The following is a 19,333-nucleotide window of genomic DNA, read 5'->3' as shown; positions in this document are numbered from 1 at the left end:
AATACACTGTACTAATTCCTTTCATAAAAAGTTTGATCATGTCAACTCTTAATCCTTTATGCTTAAACTGAAAATATAACTTCTCCCCAATATCCTTCTGTAATGATTCAATGGATTCTAGATTATCTGCTAGTCCACCTGGCTTAGTATCCTCCAAACTTATCCAGCTTGTTATTTACATTGCTATCCAAATAAGTTTTATATTTAAAATTGCAGCAGCCCTAGCACTGACACAGAGGGCTACCGCCCAATTCTGAGAAGGCCCTTCACACCTAACCCTCTGCTTCTGATGTTTAAACTAATTCTACACACATCTAAAAATTACACCCTATGCTCCCACTTCGTTTAGTTTGATGGCAGTCTCTAATGTGGTACCTCATAGTCATACAATATGACGTTTCTTGTCTGAACCCAAGCTGACTGTTCAGCAAAGCTCTTGCTCAATCTTATCCTTAATGATTCCTTCTATTAATTTACGTGCAATGCACATTAAGCTTACTGACCCTACAGCATATAGTTACTTGGATCTGCCCAATCACCTTTTTTGTATAACGGGGTAATTTTTGCCATTTTCCATTCCTTCAGAATTTCCCCAGTACGCAATGACTTCCTAAAAATGTGTCAAGGTTTATATATGTATTCACTAATTTCCTCCAGTATTCAAGAATAAATATTATACAGCCCTGGGGCCTCATGCATAACGCCATGCGTAGAATTCTCACTATAACATGACATAAGCACAAAAGCCAAAATGTGCTTACGCACAAAAAAATCTAGATACAGGAATCTGTGCGTACTCCAACTTCCATGTTCTGACGCTACATAAATCCCCGTCAGTGTGAAAAGTAACACTCGTGCACACACCTCCTGTCCCGCCCCAACTCCTCCCAGAATTACACCTCTATGAATATGCAAATCAATACAAATAGCCCTTAAGCTCAGCCTTCTGTGAAAAGACAATGGGAAAAACACGGGGGAAAATATAAGAATTTCACCGAATACCAAGTGGAGGCAAGGAAAAACTTAATATTTGTTGGTTTAAACAGTGGTATAATCAACAAAAGGAAGTTGATCGAGTGACAAAGTGTCGGAGAAACTCGAAAGCTCAAGTTCACAAAGTCACACAGTCACATATCCAAGTCGTCATGAAAAGGCGAGTCGTAGCCCAACGTCTGAGTGTCGTATGAAAGCTTATTAGGGTACAGAGGAAAAAAAAAAATAAGCACACAGTGGGGAAAAAAGCAGGAAATGTCAACTTTAATCTCGAAATTTCCACTTTAATCACGTAATTTATTTTGTCATTAAAGTAGAACATCAAACTTTATCTTAAAATCGATCAATTTACTAGTTTCTTAAATCCACATTAAATGCCTTGTTTTGTATTTGATCATCTGTGTGTGAAACACTACGTGGTTCTTAAACCGGCTTTCTCTTCCCCCGACAGGACACAGAATCCATTACATTCGTGATATCACAGCTGTCTGAATAATTAAAATACTGAGATGTATACGTGATATCTTTTTCATGATGAAAGGAATGGAAGCATGTTATTAAACATGGGAACACAGTGGCGGCACTGTCTCTTTCAAAACATACTAACCACAAATTCCTGTCCTTACTTTTCTTTCTCCAAATACCCAATCGCCACACAATCAGATCTGTAAAAGACATTAAACCTTCTGTAAGCTTACAACGATGATTCTTCAAAACTTTTAAGGAACATTGAAATATCTTTGTAGTACGTGTTTAATTATTCTATCCATCTATCATTCCAGCATACAGCAATCAATCAGGATCAATCTGTGAACTAGCTAGCGCTGTGGCACCGTGTCCTGACATGTTTAATTATTAACAATGCAGATTATTTAAATGAAATTAGTTTTATCTGTATAATATACTCAAACATATTTTGCTGCATTTCATCTTAAAAATGATATTGTCATCATATGTAAATACGTGCTTTATAAAGTGGCGCAGGTTGTGCAATATTATAACTGTAGTGTAAGTTTACAGTGAGGTAATTGTACTTATAAGAATCTATAGGAATCTTTTAGGTCATTTTTAGCCTTATCTGCAATATTCCTCTTTAAAGTACCTCTCTTCTCTAATATCCTTTTTAACAGTTGCTCTCATACATCATATGATTCGCATTGGTGTTATTACTCCTACATGCCTTACAAAGCTGCTTTTTCTTTTGCTACATCTTTTTTCTTATCTCCTTTCTTACCCATAGCAAAGGTGTTTTCTTTTTTTTTGGTAATTTCCTACTAATTTCTAATTTTGGGATGTAACTATCCTGCATTATACTGTATATAATATGTTTTTAAACCTGTTCTACTGCTCCTTGACTGTTTCTACACTTAAATGCTTCTCCCAGTTTATCCCTTTAGACTTTAAGGCAGACTTTGAACAGAAGCAGCAAAGTTAAACTTGACAGTTTTAGTCTTTGCATCTGTGCTCTGCCAAAACACTGTAAATTGTATTAAATTATGGTCACTTAACCCTAGTGTGTCAATTATCTCCACATCCTCAATTCTGTCCTGATTAATACAACACACTAAATCCAGACAGGCCTTCTTTTGGTGTTTTAACATACTGTGTTAAAAAACAGTCACCGATTACTTCTAACAACAGTTGCTCTTTTATTCCAATAATTGCGAGGTTAGCCCAGTTAATATTTGGGTAGTTAAATTCTCCCAAGACTATAATTTCACCCTGTAAGCCTTCATTTTTATTATTTTTTTTTTAAATTTGCACATTGAAATTACTGCCTACATTGGTGAGGGTCTAAAGCACACTCCCAAAATAAGACCTCTTTCCCTATTGCATTCCAGGCAAATCCATATGTTATCACAAAGATGTGGCTCATTGTCAAACGGAAGAAGACATGCTTCTAAATTCTGCTTTACATAAACAGCACCCACCTATGTATGCCCATCTACATTATAGTCATCCATATCTTAGTTATTTAACCAGGTTTCTGTTATTGTTGTAATATAATTATGTTCAGGATACATATTAACTCCAACTCACTTGCAGTTTTGATATCTCTAGCATTAAGCTATTTTTAATGTTTTACTTTTGTACTTGGGGTTCTATTTTATATTACTATGCATATTTGTTTTTACACTATTTTTCATCCCTTCACACACAATTCAACTAAACTACTTATAGGCTTCCCCAACTTATTAATGCCTCTCTGGTCTCTAACCTGCTGTGGCACAACAGGTCCCATCTATTCCAAAAGAAGATCCAATGCCCATAATCTGAAACCCAAGATTTGAGTCACACATTAAGCCTTCTAATCCCCTCAGCATTAAATGGACTGGTGTGTGGCACAGGCAGAACTTTGGAGAAGACTACCTTGTCAGCTCTGCTCCTCAGCCAGCACCTAACCCTTTAAATTTGGATTGCAGAACAGACAGTTTGCCCTCAGTAATGTCATTTGTTCCAACACGGACAATGACATTTGGATCTACCCAACTCCAGCCAAGATATTATCTACCCTTCCAAGGAGTTCTCCTACTTGTGAACTCAGAAGGCAACATAGTGCAACTGTTTCTCTGGAGCAAATCTGTGCTTCAATCCCTTAATGATTGAGCCCCCGACTATCACATCATTTCTCTTTCTGGGGACTGGTTTTGAGGTGGTCCATTCTCATGCCTGCCTACCACTGTCCAGCTCTGCGAGGTCCTGAAAATGGTTTCACACCTCTAATTCTGGGGTTGATGCCCCAGAGCAGTGTGCACCCTTTGCCTTGAACCACCTAAAAATTGTACTTGTATGTTAAACCCAGTTCCCTGGAGCCTCAAGACAAAAAAAAAAAAAAAATGTTTTTATATATATATATATATATATATATATATATATATATATATATATATATATATATATATATATATATATATATATATATATATATATATATATATATATATATATATATATATATATATATAAATATAACACACACACACACACACTGCGGTGGGCTGGCACCATGCCTAGGGTTTGTTTCCTGCCTTGTGCCCTGTGTTGGCATCCATTACCCTTTACCCTGTAGTTAGGAGAGAGAAATAGAGAGATAGACAGACAGAAAGAATAAAACTAGGATTACTTTCACCATCTATCTTTTCATATGGCAACATACAATACCTAATGTAGCCTAACATCATTTTTATCTTTTCTGGTTTTGCTTTGCTCCATTGCATCTTTTTCCCTCTGCACAGTGACCTGTCAATGTGGAAGTCTGCCAACCCCCACCCACCCTATTTTGCAGATAGAAAAAGAGGCAGCTCTATTTTAATCTCCTTAAAATGGAACCGATGAACTGTGCGTGTATGATATTGCATCTACAAAACAGCTTGCTGGCTATGAGAAAACATTGAACTACTGTGTACTATTACTACTGCATATTACTACTTAACACAGATGGCATATTGTTTAAAAACTCACTTCAGCAGTGAAACCTTCATCATAAAAGTAACCCTTTAAGGCAGAAAATCTAAATATATTTTACAACTGTGATTTTTAGGTGATCTTTTAAAACATGGCAACCATAATGTAAACAGGTAAAGGGGCATAAGCACCATATGCCTAGCAATCATTTGACATCACAGCAATCTAAAGCAAGGAGTACAAAAAAATAAAAAATATATCAAACACACAAAATGGTTATGTAGTTATACTACAGAAATACAGATAAAAATATTTAAAAAGTAGCACAGAGAAACAAGCACAAATTATATTCATATGTGGCAAATGTGAAGAAACAGTTCAAAATGAATACATCAAATAAACAGATGTGTCGATTGCTTAAATTAGCAAAAAAAAAAAATATATTATATATATATATATATATATATATATATATATATATATATATATATATATAGTTTATACTAAAACGTAACACAAGAACAGCAAGAGCTCCATTTTATTGTAGTCACTGGTCTGTGGTGCTGCGTTTCTTGCAAAAAAAAATCTAATTCGCAACACATTTCCAAATAACCTATGAATATCATGAATATCTAAAACTGGAAATGGACAAAAACTAACATAGAGAGATTGGGAGCACATACAATAAATTAAGAGGAAGAGAAAGCAGAAAATAAAAAATATATATTTTTTTATATTGTTAGAAACCTCTCAGTAGCTCTAATCAACTGACAAAATGTAAAAACAAATTAATAAAGCATTCATTGGAGTTTACTTTTAAAACACTAATATAAAAAACAAACAGGTACAATAACCATACTCACAAAAAGATGGGTACACCTTCAGTTTAGTCTTTAAAAAAAGTGGTTTTCTAAAATTCATTGAATTTGAGCATTTGTCCTATAAATATTTTTATTTCTATCTTTGCTTACTTTCTCACTGCCAAGACATGTTAATAAGCAGATTTTCATTTTAAAAATTTCCCACATGATTTTCTCTATTGGATAGCTTTATGTGTGCCTTTCTGGCCTGAAAGAGTGCACTTTCACAACGTACCTGATGCTGCAAGAGCTGAGCTTGATACCCTTCACCTCTACACTTACAAATATGGTAGATAAAAATAAATGCGTAGGAAAGACCACGATTTTCTGTGTCTGATTTTGACTTATTAGGTTTGTAACCTCATCACACTTTTGAACCGTGCATCCAATGCAGAAGTTTATGCAGCAGTGATGTACTATTGAGCATGGGAAAGGCACTATATAAATAAAATATATTATTATTACTATTAATATAGATAATGTGTACAAGTGTGATGTAGTGATTAAGGCACTGGAAACTCTAAGGTTACTGGATCAATTCCACTATGTGACCCATAGTAATTCACCTAATCACTCCAATTCTTCACAAAATTAAAAAAATAAAAATAAAAAAATAAAAATCCTGTAGTTGTATCACATTGTAATCTTATAAGCCACCTTGGATAAATGTTTGAGCACACTATATAACTGGGGAGATTTAAAGGATATTTTCTACAAAATCCTCAGAACTAGGAGAAGGAAGTTTTGATATAGTCAGCTCTTTTTTATATATTCTCATCACTCAGTATCGGACAGGTTTATTGTCTCAAAGGGATTAACCAATGAGGCATGCCACCTAATTTGTATCCTATCCAGGATTATTTTGGCACTGACAGCTAAATATTCACATTAGGAATCACACCTCATTAAACTCAGAACTGTGTAGCATTTAGTAGTAAGAATTTGCATGAACTAGTAATACTGCCCAAACACAAGTCATTCTTATACACAGCTTGGATGACACAGGGCAGGGTAGTGTTTATTCTGGGTTTCTTTTAAAGTCATACATGAAAAAGATCAGTTAGTAGTTTGAATTGTGCATTTTTAATACTAAACTTAAAACATTTAGGCTCTAAATCAGCGTTTCACTTTTGGTATGTGATAATTCAAGAGGTGTATCATTGATCATATATTCTTTGTTAAAACATCTTCCAGATGCATAGAAACAGTAACCTAGTAATTGTCTGCTCACAGAGAGTACAGGCTGTTTGAAAAGAAAAAAAAGAAAAATTAGAAATATTTTGATGAGAACAAGCAATTCAGCCCAACAACCTCACCAATCCCAGTCACCTAATTTATCCAAAAATTATATCAAGTTTTGAAAGTCCCCAAACTCCTACTATCTACCACACTACTTTGTCACTTATTATATTATGTATACGTCAAATCATTAAGACCATGATGAAGAATGACAACTCAGACCATTCAATACAAACCTACTGTACATTCTCAGCTTCTTCAGCAAATCCAATAGATTTTCCAAACACACATCGCATCCAAAGTCAGTGAGGCTTCTGCTTGCAACCTTTCTTGTGTTTAACACCTGTCTAGGGGTCTAACCTGATAGCAAATAGTGAGAGAACAGTTGGGAAGTGATCTGCATATTTGACACTTTGGGCAGCCAACATTGTGTCTAGGTGCATTTATTTTTTTTATCCATCGGTTTCCTTGAAGGAATATAATTGAATACTTAATTTCAGACTGATTATGGGAAAATGAATCTAGAATGCTTTAAAAACTTCAACAGGTCTTTGCTGCGCTTTCTATTTAATAACGCATTTTCAGAATTTTGCATTGCTATGTCTAAGTATGTGTTTATTGTATTCCTATAGAATTGTCTGCAGAGGCCCCTTTTATTGAGCTTGACATTACATTGCTCACTGATATTTTTTTTGTATATCTGAATATTGTATCTAAGAGATTATTTCTTACAGAAACCCCTTGTATTGCCTGACAGAGGTTTCCTTGTGTCCAGTAATATAATAGTCCCAAGAAATCACTCTGGGTGGTGAGTACTGCCATCTCATTAATGCAACTCTGGGCTCAAGAAAGCTGTTTTCAGATATAGGCAGAAAATGTATAATTTGGACAATATGTTTGTCAGGGAGTGGGCTCATCGGTGGCCTGGTCTGACAGCATTGACTCTCAGAGCAATATAAGAGAGGTACTCTTTCAGCATCACCTAAATCATATCATGTACATCATGCAGTTCTGAAGAAATATGTTGTGTAAATGGGAAAGCTGTGAAATAAACTAAGCAAACAAATGTATACTTTTTACACAAATTTAAACACTTTTTTTTTTTTTTTTAAACTTGTGTGACAGTATGATCCAAGTAGTTCCTATCCTCTGAAAATGAACATCACCCTGCTGGACAGCTGTTCATCAGCATGACTAAACCCATTATGAAGAGACCAATTTTAATTAAATTTGCCCTATCTTTTAGAATGCAGTTAAATTATATTCTTAAAAATATAAATAGTACTTGTGTTTTATGTCTGAAGTGATATTTTAGCACTTGTGCTAATCGCTGGAGACTTTAACCATGTAACGCTGGATAAAACATTACCTGCCTTCTTCCAGTATGTGGATTGTAAAACTCGGGGAAACAGGACTATTGACCTACTATATGCAAACGTTAAAGACGCATACAGTGCCACCCCACTGCCTGCGCTTGGGAAAGCAGATCATAACCTGGTTCTGCTTCAGCCTAAATACAAACCAAGAGTGAGGGCGCTACCTACAACCACACGCTCATTCAGGAAGTGGTCCCCTGAGGCAGAGCAGGCTCTGAGAGACTGCTTTGGAACTACAGACTGGGATATATTGCTGAGATCACATAGTGAGAACATTGAAGAGGCTGTTGAATGCACAACTGATTACATCAACTTCTGTATGGACATTGTAGTTCCAGTAAGAACAGTACGCTGCTATGCTAACAACAAGCCATGGATTACAAGTGACATCAAGGGCCTTTTGAACCAGAAGAAAAGGGCTTTTAAAGGTGGTGATAAGCATGAGCTGAAGTGCGTGCAGAAGGAACTCCGAGTCCAGCTCAGGGCGGCGAAAGAGCAGTACAGGAGAAAGCTGGAGCAGAAGTTGCAGAAAAACAGTATGAAGGAAGTGTGGGATGGGATGAAGATTATCACTGGCTGCAGCTCAAGCGGGTGCCGCATCGAGACAGACGTGGAGAGAGCAAACCAAATGAACAACTTCTTTAATAGGTTTGATCACAGTAACCCACTCTCACCTCGAGTACTGCATCCTCCAACCATCCTTCTGCTGATACCAGCATAGGTGAGACATCCCCACCCACAATTACAGCAGCCCAGGTGAGCAGAGAGCTGAAAAGACTTTGTGCCAGCAAAGCAGCGGGTCCAGATGGTGTATCGCCACGATTGCTGAAGGCCTGTGCGTTGGAACTGGGGAGTCCTCTACAGCGCATCTTCAACCTGAGCCTGGAACAGGGAGAGTCCCAGGCTTTGGAAAACATCTTGTATCACTCCTGTCCCAAAGGTATCACGTCCTAGTGAGCTGAATGACTTCCGCCTGTTGCTCTGACGTCACATCTGATGAAGACCATGGAGCGGCTGCTGCTTCACCACCTGAGGCCACAGGTCCGTCGCCCTAGACCCTCTGCAGTTCGCATACCAGGAGAAGGTGGGAGCGGAGGATGCCATCATCTATATGCTTCATCGATCCCTCTCCCACCTGGACAGAGGCAGTGGTGCTGTAAGAATTATGTTTTGGACTTCTCTAGCGCCTTCAACACCATCCAACCTCTGCTCCTTAGGGATAAGCTGACTGAGATGGGAGTAGATTCACACCTTGTGGCATGGATTGTGGACTATCTTACAGACAGACCTCAATATGTGCGTCTTGGGAACTGCAGGTCTGACATTGTGTGCAGCAATACAGGGGCGCCACAGGGGACTGTACTTTCTCCGGTCCTGTTCAGTCTATATACATCAGACTTCCAATATGACTCAGAGTCCTGCCACGTGCAAAAGTTCGCTGATGACACTGCTATTGTGGGCTGCATCAGGAGTGGGCAGGAGGAGGAGTACAGAAAGTTAATCAAAGACTTTGTTAAATGGTGCGACTCAAACCACTTACACCTTAACACCAGCAAGACCAAGGAGCTGGTGGTGGATTTTAGGAGGCCCAGGCCCCTCATGGACCCTGTGATCATCAGAGGTGACTGTGTGCAGAGGGTGCAGACCTATAAATATCTGGGAGTGCAGCTGGATGACAAATTGGACTGGACTGCCAATACTGATGCTCTATGTAAGAAAGCTCAGAGCAGAATATACTTTCTGAGAAGGTTGGCATCCTTCAACATCTGCAGTAAGATGCTGCAGATGTTCTACCAGACGGTTGTGGCGAGTGCCCTCTTCTACGCGGTGGTGTGCTGGGGTGGCAGCATAAAGATGAAAGACGCCTCACGCCTGGACAAACTTGTTAAGAAGGCAGGCTCCATTGTAGGATTAAAGTTGGACAGTTTAACATCTGTGGCAGAGCGACGGGCACTAAGCAAACTCCTGTCAATCATGAAGAATCCACTGCATCCACTTAACAGTGTCATCTCCAGACAGAGGAGTAGCTTCAGTGACAGACTTTTGTCACTGTCCTGTTCCACTGACAGACTAAAGAGATCGTTCCTCCCCCACACTATGCAACTCTTCAATTCCACCTGGGGGAGTAAATGCTAACATTAATTTTATTTTAATTCTTTTCATTTTTATTACTATTTAATTTAATATTGTTTCTTTGTATCAGTATACTGCTGCTGGATTATGTGAATTTCCCCTTGGGATTAATAAAGTATCTATCTATCTATCTATTGAGGAAAAAAAATCGTCCTAGAATTTTGATTAATTAAGGCAGCTCAATCTCTTCAGTCTTGAAAACAAAGTATTGTGGTGCTCTCCATCCGTGAGATCGGTATTGATGTTACAATAATGCGTGATAATCCACCTTTTCTCTCGCACAGCTCTGGATCCAACTTGGCCTTCACTGTCTACAAAGAGCCAGGCATCTCTGGACCTTTTTGGATTGACTCTCCTTAAATATGCATTGATCACAAGAGTATTAATTTCCAGGATGTACTTCTCCCTCTCTGGTATGCCTATGAATTGTCCTTTCATGATGTCCACTGTACAAACAAATATCTAGTGGTGCCTTCTCTCTCATTGAAACATTCATTGCCAATACCAATGCGCAGTTCAATTTCTCCTTACTAGGGCCTTCCTAGACCCCATCTTTTGTGTCCAATGCTAACATTTTCTGCTTTGTAATCCCTTGCCCTCTATATAGCCTAGTGTCACTTTACCATACACAGTCTGCAAATCTAGGCACTGTATATGTGACTGTAACACTGAAAGCAAGCCACTTCTTTATCTAGTAATAACATTTGTTACACAGCCTAAACCAGGATGAACTCGATGCAAAGCAGATAAATGGTCCATCACAGCAACCTTACGTGCACATAATCCACTCACACTTGGAATCAACAATTAACCGAATTTGCATGTCTTTGGGGAGCTGGGAGGAAAACTGGAGTACCCAGAAGCAAATATCATCAGGAGAATGTACAAACTAGGTATAACATTCAAACTCAGGACACTGGATTTGTGTTGAGTTAAGTTAGCCACTGTTCCACCCTATTTCATAACACATTCATCTTACCCCTGCAAAAATGCAAAAGTGAAATAATGAAACATAAAAGGATGGGCCGTTTGTCTGCCAGGAAAGTTTCTTTTAGTCAGGTTGGTATAAAGCGGTTACCCCAAACATTATTTGATATAATAAGGGGCATCTACATAGTATTCAGTAGGTTGACATTATTAGCTTACTGAAACATAGTAAACTCTACATGATTAAACACATTGTCCAAATTTGTCCAAATGTTATCCAAAGTAAAACTTTAAAAAAATAAAATAATTAAAAAATAAATAATTAAAAAATAAAATTAAGCCCACACTTATAATAATTAGAGTGCAGTAGCGAAGACTTACCCATCCATGACTATCTAGGTAGCACAGTGTACAAGGTAAACAGTTAACCCTGTACAGAATACCCATTCACGGCAGGGAACCCTCATGCACTTATACAGACTTACTCATATAGGAGCTAATGTTGGATCTCCATTAACTTGAGGAGATCTTCGGAATGAAAACAAAAGACAAGAAATGTACCTTTAGTAAATCACATTGTAGGATGATGAGAATATAAAAAAATTAAACTACTTCTGTAGATATCTTCTAAAATGTGGAAGCAGCATTCAATTTAAAAGGTACCCTTGGCATTCAAACCTTTTTCCCCCCAAATACTTTTAAATACATTCATTCTGAATTATTTCCTTTATACCCTGTTACCTCTGCTCACAATTAGCATACATTGTTTTACTCATTCTCACTCCTATTTAACTGATTCTTTCACATCATGTTAGTACTTACACATTATTTTAATTTAGGTTGGCATCACATTATCACCTCGAATCTGGTTGTTTCAAAAGGGACTTAAAATGAAGCTTTGTTGTAGCCTCCTTAGCATTATATTTAACCCAAGAAAACTGAGCCAAAAACATTTAACTTTTATTGTGTGTATGTATTGTGGAATGGGACCCGGACACAGACAGACAGACATCGTTTGTTCCACCACACACACACGTTTATTTACAGTATTTAAATAAACAGTTCAGTGCACAAACCCAGTGCCTCCAGCACCGATCCCCCAAAGTCCAGGCCTCACAGTCAAATGCCTCTTCTCCTGGCCGCCTCTTCTCCTGGCCGCCTCCAGTCCTCTCTCCAGCTCCGTCCTTCTTCCACCCGACTTCCGCTGCTGAATGAAGGGAGGCGGCCCCTTATATAGGAACACGGATGGGCTCCAGCTGCTTCCCGGCAATCTCCTGCGGACACACCCCAGTGTGTGGCGGAAGTCCCGGCTGCGCACCCAGAAGCCCTTCGGGTGTCCCTGCTCCTCTTCCCCCCAGCACTTCCTGGTGTGGCGGAAGTGCTGAGGTCCAGGGTTGTTCAGGCACCGTGGCACCGCCTGGCGCCTACAGGGTTGGGCTTCCAACACAACCAGGGCAGTTGCCCCCTCGCAGTCTGGAGGAGGTACAAGCCCTCCTCCGGTCCTCCTGGGCGTCCCGGCTGGGCTCCACCCCCAGCCGCATGCAACAGTATGTATGCATGTATATATATTGTGGAAGACTGCCGGCTTCGTGTTCCGGCCCTCACCCCCAGGCCGTCAGGAGGAGCTCTCCCGATAGCTCTCGCTCCACTTTGAATATATATTTTGCTGCATCCTCATAGAATTCCAGCATGTTGGTAAAACATACCCTCCCTCTCCTTAACTAATTCTGACTGTTCAGTAAAACTCCTGTTCTTGCCATGTGTAGCACAATCTTTTCCTTAATTCCTTCCATCAACATACCTGTGGGGCACATTAAGCTTAATGGCTAATAGTTGCCTGGGTCTGCCCCATCACCTTTTTTTATATAATAGGATAATATTTGCCATTTTCCAGTCCTTCAGAATTTCCCCAGTGCGCAATGACTTTCTAAAATATGTACCAAGGGTTTATATATGTACTCACTAACCTCCTTAAGAACTTAGCGGTAAATGTTATCTGGTCCTGGCGATTTGTTTGATTTAAGTCTATTTGATCTAATAAGTACTTCTCTCTCTACAATTTCTAAGTTACTTAGTACCTCCTTAGTAGTTCTTTTTACCACCAGGAAGTTATCTACTTCCTCACATGTGAGGGCCTCAGAATAATGCGAGTTTAGAGCATCTGCTGTTTCACTGTCTGCATTTTTGAATTCCCCTTTACTATTCCTGATGCACCTCACATCCTCCTTGACTATTCTTTTATTACTAAAATAATGAAAGAATCTCTTTAGGTTGTCTTTCGCCTTATTTTCCTCTCAAACTGCCTTTTAGCCTCACTAATACCCTTCTTAAGGGTTGCCCTCATGTTCTCATATGCCATACAATTCACATTGGATTTATTAATCTTATAAACCTTATATGGCTGTTTTTTCCCCCCTTTGCAGCTTCTTTTCCAACTCTATTAACCCAATGAGGATTTTTTTTTTTTTTCCTACCGATTCCAAATTTAGGTATGTACCTGTTCTGCATTATACACAAAACTTTTTTAAATCTGTTCCACTGCTCCTTGTCTCAAAACTTAAAAGCTTATTCCAGTCTATCTCCCTTAGACTTTGCAGCAATTCCTCAAAGTTTGCCCTACCAAAGTTCAATTAAACAGTCTTAGTCTTTGCATCTGCACTCTTCCAAAACACTGAGAACTGTATTAGATTATGATCACTTGACCCCAATGATGAAATCATATCTACACTCTCAGTTCTATCCTGATGATTACAAAATACTATATCCAGACAGGCTTTAACCCATGTTGATGCTTTAAAATCAAGTTGTTAAAGTCCAACCATGATTATAATATCCCCCTGTAAACTTGCCTTTTTAATATTACTAAAAAGATACACTCTGCATTGGGGAGTCTATAGCATGCTCCTAAAAATAAGGTCTTTCCCTAATGCTTTCCAGACAAAGCCACATGTCCTCACTAAGATGGGGCTCATCATCCAACTGAAGAGGACTTGCATTTAAATTCTTTTTCACATAAACAGCAACCCCACCTCCTTTTCTGTTCTGTCTGTACTTCCTAAATACCGAGTATCCTTATATGTCGTACTCATTCCCATCTTCACTATATACTATAGCCAGGTTTCTGTTATTGTTGTAATAGCATAATTATGTTTGTCTACTAAAAAAACTCTAATTCACTTTTGATACTTCTAGTATATAGGCAAGCTATTTTTAATGTGTTACTCGTTTTACTTTTGCATTTAAATATCAGGGTACAATTCACATATTATATATTTTTATTTTCACACTATTGTAACCTACTCATATGCCTCCCCAACACCTTGGTGACCCTCTGGTTCAGATGTAACCCATCACAGCAGAACAAGTCTCATCTGTTCCAAAAGGAGTCCCAGTGGCCCGTAAAGCTATACCCTTCTATCTACACCAAGATTTGACCCATGCATTAAGCCTTCTGATCTCCTCAGTCTTACCTGGACTGGAACATGGCAAAGGCAGAACTTTACAGAAGACTACTTTGTCAGTTCCGCTACTTGGTCTGGTACCTAACTCTTTAAATTTGGATTGCAAAACTGAGAGACTACCCTTATACATGTAATTGTTCTAACATGGACAAGGATAACTAGATCCACCCCCCTCTCTAGCCAAGAGCCTATCAACCCATCTAGGGAGGTCTCTCACTTGTGCACCGAGAAGGAAATACACCATGCTAGACTCTCAATTTCTACAGCAAACTTGTGCTCCAATGTCCCTTATAATTGAGACCCGAACTATCACTATGTCCCTCTTTCTGGAAACAGGTTTTGAGGTGGTTCTGTGGTGCTCCTCTTGCCTACCTACCACCTCCCAGCTCCCATGAAACAGCTGGACACTCTCCATCTAAAGGACACCTAGCCAGGTCCACCAATTCTCTACACAATGCAGGCTAGCCAACTCCTCCTCAAGTTCAGAGACCCTGAGCTCAAGGTCCTGGATCAGCTGACATCTCCTGCAGATGTAGCCCTCATAGAAGACCTTCTCCTAAAAGCTGTCATCTAAAAAGTCCAACAGGACTTGCTTTGCACTGGCCTCATTTTTAAAATGCGACTTCAGATTACTAAAACTGCTCATTTGTTTTCCATTTAAATGAAATGATTTAATTTAAATGGTAAAAACACAATATATACTGTATATATATATTAAAAAAAAAACTGCTACATTAATTTTACACCTTTTGACCCCTTAAGTTCCTGAAATAATCTCCCCCTCAAATAACTGCCGTTTGTCATTCGTGGAGGTTAACTATTTTTCTTTCACTGCTGTAACTTTGCACTCCTCTTATTCCTTTCTTAAAAGCTTTCCACTCACACAGTTTGTATTCCTTCGTATTAATGATCCCTTACACTGTCACTTTCTTAACTGCTCTTTTTTTCCTGACCTCTAAAAACTGTTCAATCTAGAAAAACTTGCTTATTGAATACCTGCTGTCAGTTTACTTCTTACGGTCTTGTCTGCTCCTACAGGCACTCAAGGCACTTCCGATTGGTGCCTTAACACTAGTTACCTGCCTACGTACCAATGAGTCCTTCCACTTACTGCTCTGATGTCAGCTGGTGCTCCCCCCCAGGAATTTCTGTATCTGTTCCTTATAACTATTCACCTCTACAATGCCAGATATTTGTTTACAGAGATGCTGATATCAGCTGCTGTTGCTTACTGCCCAGCCTCGCCAACACTACTTTGAATACAAATAGCAAGAACAAGTACAAATAACTTTTCCAAATGCTCTCCTAAACACCCAGCTACTTTTGCTCCTGGGTGGGAGAATAAAAAAGCAAAATACCCTTCTAAAAGGGAAAAAAGTGCTTAATAAATTCCTGCACGGCTCCTTAGCAGCAACTAAGGATCAAAGTTTTTTAGGAGCAAAATGCACCTTTTAATTAACTCTCACACCACAGAACACAAACTCTCAGACACTTCTCTTTTATTTGTAAAAGTTACATCACCATGTTTCAGTGAACATGTCAATTACCATAGTGTTATTTAGATGTTATTTCATCCACTAGATGGCAGAAGAATACTATCCAGAGTTATTTTGGCTTAACACTCTAAAGTGGATCATTACATGTCACCCCGAGTCTGATTCAGTAATAACCTTAATTACAAAGAATTTTGAACACAAGTCACGCTTGGGTTAAAACCAAAGTGGTTAATGGTGCTCTATACAAGCATACACTACAAATATAATAAGACAGATTTTTGTTACAATTGGTTTACTAACTGCGCTAATATGCGCCAGTAAATAGCCAATCAGTATATTATTTATTACCTTCTACATTAAATGTTCCAATCTAGAAATTCTTACATACAACTAAATTATCATTTTAAAAGAAGTTAGCAAAGGGTTTTGTGTATTTTATTCATGGGGAAAAAAATTTCTTGACATCATTATATGAGAGTTTCTTTCTTTTTAAATAGAGCACCTCTATGATTTTGAGTTCATAGCTGTAAATGGAAGTTAATTAAAAGCCAACTTTTAGGCCACATTTTCATTTGCTCTGGTGTCTTCATGTTTCATCAATAATAATGATAAAGGAAACTACTTGGGGCATTAAATTCAAAAAAGTATTATTGAAGATTAATTAATATAATGAAAAGAAATGGTTTGTGACTTTCCTAGACCTGCCCACTTTAGTGTGAGCACTATGAGGAACCAGCCTTTAAAACCAATTACAAAACTAGAGAAGAACAGAGACAGCTACTTAAACATTACTTCAAGTTAAGAATGAAATCAGACTATTACAATGCTTTCTTTTATGGCCTCCCGAGTAAATATATCAATAGATTACAGTATGTGTAGAATTCTGCTGCTCGTTTACTTACACACACTAAAAAAATCTGCTCACATCACTCCTGTCCTCTGTGATTTACATTGGTTAGCAGTTTCTTCAAGAATCAAATATAAAATTATTCTTCTCACCTTTAAAGACCTTCATGGGTTAGCCCCTCATTATCTGTCGGAGCTGCTGCTTCCTTACACTGCTGCACGTGCATTACGATCATCGGATGCTAACTTACTCATTGTACATAAATACAGGTTAGTTACTATCTGGGTCAGAGCTTTCAGTGTGATAGCCCCTAAAATTTGGAATTCTCTCCCTCTCATCCTTCGGAGGAAAAAATCTATTATTTGTTTCAAACTTCTGTTAAAAGTGCATCTTTTCAATGAGTATTATTCTTTTTCTTGTAATTTCTACTTTCTTGTTAATGTGTTTATTGAATTGTAAAGTGTCCTTGAGTGTATGAAAGGTGCTACATAAAAAAACGTTTTTTTTTGTTTTTTTTTAAACTTCATCCTAGGAGATTTGGTGCAGTAGGTTACGTTGACAGTTGGATTAACCACTCTTTTCCCAGCATCACAAGTCGCTGCAAAGCATATAAACACTGTACAATATATATACAAAATGTTTGAAAACATATTGTATAAAAATGGGACATTTTAGATGCACTTTTTCAGGTTTGGTTTTGTACATATTGTATTATTGTCACTGTATGGAGGAGACTTGCAGGTTAAAAATTTCATTTTACTATGTGCACATGGCAAATTTGCACAGAGTAATTGGAGAATGTGCAAACTCCACAAAGTGACCTGGCTGAGATTCTGACCAAATCCCACAGTGGGGTAAAGAAGCAGTACCAACCACTGCGCCACTATGTGGTCTGCTGAAAGGAAAAAAAAAAAAATCAGAGTGCTGAACAACTCCATAAACACTCCCTTCTGCAGGGCTGGATCTCGCTGTTGCCTCCTGTAACCCTGAATTGGATTAAATAGGTTTGAGAATGGATGGATTGTTTTATTTTACAAAAACACACGTAGAATGATTTATGTCTAAAAAATGCCTTCTTAATTATGCCCAATAGCAAAACTATTAAGGTCTTAGCCATAGCAGTGCATTGAATTTGCACCTTTTTTTTTATTAAGCCCATAAACTCTTCTGTGAAAGGTATGTATTTACAATTTTTAAATCCATGCCATTTTTTTCTATCAAACACACAAATCCAGTGCCATTGAAACATTTTAATAGAAGCGATCTCTGAAAGAATTCAATGTTCTTGAAAAGTGCCTGAAGGTAAAACACCAGATCTGACACGGGCAGAACTTGCACGAACATTTGGTGTTAGCGATGTGGGAATTACAGAGGAAGGAAGTTTAAGAGCAAATAGCATGTAAAACTGTCACTTTTCTGCGTGTGTTTTACACGAAGCACCCATTTGAATTTCTGCTGTATAAAGCTCCTTTCGTATCTAAATGTCGTATTATTATATCGTGACTTGTAATATGTAATGCTTTATTCTTAATAATTATATAATATGGAAAAAAAGACACTCTGGTTCAACGGCGATTGTTATACAACAGCCAAAGGTTCAGACGATTTCTACCGTGACGCCGGGTGAATTTCGCTTGCAAGGTAACTAATTCTCACCTATTGGAGCAAAGAGTGGATGCAGTTCAAGCTTTGTGCTCACTTCGATGTCTTTTATTCTAATAAGCTGTTAAACCCGCCCGTGCCATGTATACACACGCGTCTCGTCAAGCCGATTCAGCGCGCGCCCGCCCGCTCGTCAGCCACCGCAAACAAGCAGACTGCCGCTAAGCGCAGCTCTCGCGCTTTTTGTTTCCACATCTAGATTTTTCCCTCCCGTCCGCTAAACTCCTTCAATCCCAAACACATACTACAGCCCCCTCATTTCCATCCCGACGTTACGTTTAAAAAGGTGCTATCCAGGTGAGTGGCTTACATATTCATTCCCAGGCCCGCCCGGCAAACAGTTTGTCCTTTGCGTTTTGAATTGCTTGGATTCAAATAAATAAACAGTTTCGCAATCAGTACTTTTTTATGTCTATTTGATATCATTGTTTAATTATCTGGCCGTTATCCTTCTCGTACTTTGCATTCGGTGCAGTGTAGTAGTGCAAGAGTTACATTACAAAAAAAATTACCTTTTGTCATTGCTTTACTTACTTACTTAATACTTTTTCATTCTCTTTTCTCTTCCGTTCTGAGTTTTAACCCAAATAGAAGTGGATTAGAAACGTCTGCAAATAATATTGAATGCTAAAGGTCAGCTGTTACTTCGATTCTATGTACTCGTGGGGTAATTACGAAATAATGGTTTAAATGATCAGAACGTTAATAAAGAATAAAGCATTTAAATGTAATACAAAAAAGAATGAATGCAACTCCATCAAACACACACACAAGTGCTTGCTCCATTCAGTAGAAAAATATTTATAACAGTTTGTAATTTCTGGACTGACAAAACAGACACTGGGAATAACTGCCGGTTTAATTAAGGCCCAATTAATGAAAGTAGCTGGGATGGCAATCAACCTCTTGGGGCGCCATAGCGGGAACTTGAAAA

At 38.3% G+C, this 19,333-nt stretch overlaps 1 long non-coding RNA gene across 1 annotated transcript in view; it reads right to left on the bottom strand.

Moving 5' to 3' along the window:
• The window catches only part of LOC120534007, a 211,459-nt gene extending 192,416 nt beyond the window's left edge, over positions 1-19,043 (bottom strand). The window contains exon 1 of the long non-coding RNA XR_005634663.1: positions 18,938-19,043. This is a non-coding gene — a long non-coding RNA (uncharacterized LOC120534007). The remainder of the gene's footprint in view (positions 1-18,937) is intronic.
• Between the last annotated feature and the right edge of the window lie 290 nt (positions 19,044-19,333).

This window comes from Polypterus senegalus, chromosome 8 (genome assembly GCF_016835505.1).
Source record: "Polypterus senegalus isolate Bchr_013 chromosome 8, ASM1683550v1, whole genome shotgun sequence".
Taxonomy (NCBI): Eukaryota; Metazoa; Chordata; class Cladistia; order Polypteriformes; family Polypteridae; genus Polypterus; species Polypterus senegalus.
The sequence above is the reverse complement of the archived record's forward strand: the minus strand, read 5'-3'. Positions and strand labels throughout refer to the sequence as shown.